The following is a 1,607-nucleotide window of genomic DNA, read 5'->3' as shown; positions in this document are numbered from 1 at the left end:
CGTTTCGTGTTCGTTTTGACTTCGTGTGGACGGGGCCTTAATGTAGTTGCGATTTCCTTAATGTAGTTGCGATTTCCTTAATGTAGTTGCGATTTCCTTAATGTAGTTGTGCTTTTAGATTTTTAGTTGCACTTTGCACTTCAGGGCCACCGTAAATATCACCTGTTTCAGTTTAAATTTTGGCTCTCTCTCCATAATATAGAGAAGTTTTAATAAAAGCAGAGGAAACTGTATTTTCAACTCCAGTTACTGATTTAATTACATTGAAATGAAGCAATCTTGTCCGTTTGTTATTCCTTTTTTAAACTGTACATGGATCGAGGGCACCAGAAACCCCTCGAGTACAAGCTGTAGCTCTGTTAGCATAGCATCAAGAACAAAGAACACAGAAACATAACAATTAGAAACTCCGATGTTTATTTAACATGATATAAAACAGATGGGATATGAACATTTGCAAATCAAATCTGTATGTACGTACGTACCTATATAGTGGGTATATATTCCCATCCGATGCACAATGTACATTATATACACAGTAAACCTCTCATAGTTACACTTTATACACACGCAAAAATATCTTCAGTTGACAAAGGCTTCTTTTTTTTATTGCTTTTTTTTTTAAAACATGCATTTTTTTGTTAGATCCAGGGCTTTTAATCAACATATCCTAAAATAATACCAAACTCTGAAATTTTTGTCCATCTCTCAATTTAAATATATATATTTCAGATAGAGGGAACAAAGAGCGACGTAAGTCTGAACATTCAAATATGTATATTTATTGGCAGCGATGTGTCACTGACTGGAAACATGGAAAATGTACAAATATTTTCAGTCTGTCTAGATTAAAGTTGCTCCATTATTATATCTGTTGATTATAGATCTGTTTATAACTCATCCGTATAGACGAGCGTTCTTCACCATAAATTGATAAATATAACTAGTTAGCTAAATGTCAGCGTCTGAAAAGCAATCTGAATTAAATACTAGATTAAATTTAACTAAAAAAATATGCAGAAGCATCTTAAAACCTTAAAAAAATATGTTGAAATGCAAGTGGCAAACACGGCCTACAAACATTCTGCTACGAGCTAAACGACTCAACAGAGTTCAGGCTGCAGCCTCCCAAATATACAGATGTACGTCGGCCTGTATTGCAACAACTAAATAAAACTGCAGTTAGAGTAAAAAACAAACAGAGGTCTGCAGCGGTCAATGGTAAAAACGAGGCGAGTTTCATTTCAAAGTGGGGCAATGAAAGTAGAAATGTCACCAAAGGTTGGCATAGAAGCTTTAGATGTCACAGTGAGTAAACAGAAGTCCGTAGCTAAAGGCTGCCTGACGGGATGAGGAGGCAGTTCCACTTTCTGTGGGTCAAGGCCTTGTGCTGATCTCCAGGAAGAAGATCCTCAGGAGGTGTTCTACGCCTTCCTAGTTATTTCCTTCATGTGTAGGTCTTTACTGAGGCCAGAGCCTGTGCTGGAGGGCAACATGGAGGGAAAAATTACTTTCAAACAGCAGCTAGATTTTACAGTCCACCGAGAAACGCACAATGCTTTGCAAAAGTTATTCCTCACCTTCTAATATTTTGCAGTATTACAACC

General features: G+C 36.8%; 1 protein-coding gene across 1 annotated transcript in view; it reads right to left on the bottom strand.

Annotated features, from left to right (window-relative positions):
• Positions 1 to 408: 408 nt before the first annotated feature.
• The window catches only part of LOC107086010 (pleckstrin homology domain-containing family A member 5-like), a 190,532-nt gene continuing 189,333 nt past the window's right edge, over positions 409 to 1,607 (bottom strand). Inside the window, exon 28 of the mRNA XM_015376728.1 lies at positions 409 to 1,482. The gene's annotated coding sequence lies outside the window, so the exon portion shown is untranslated. The remainder of the gene's footprint in view (positions 1,483 to 1,607) is intronic.

The sequence above is a fragment of the Cyprinodon variegatus genome, unplaced genomic scaffold (genome assembly GCF_000732505.1).
Source record: "Cyprinodon variegatus isolate N-32 unplaced genomic scaffold, C_variegatus-1.0 Scaffold140, whole genome shotgun sequence".
Classification (NCBI taxonomy): Eukaryota; Metazoa; Chordata; class Actinopteri; order Cyprinodontiformes; family Cyprinodontidae; genus Cyprinodon; species Cyprinodon variegatus.
The sequence above is the reverse complement of the archived record's forward strand: the minus strand, read 5'-3'. Positions and strand labels throughout refer to the sequence as shown.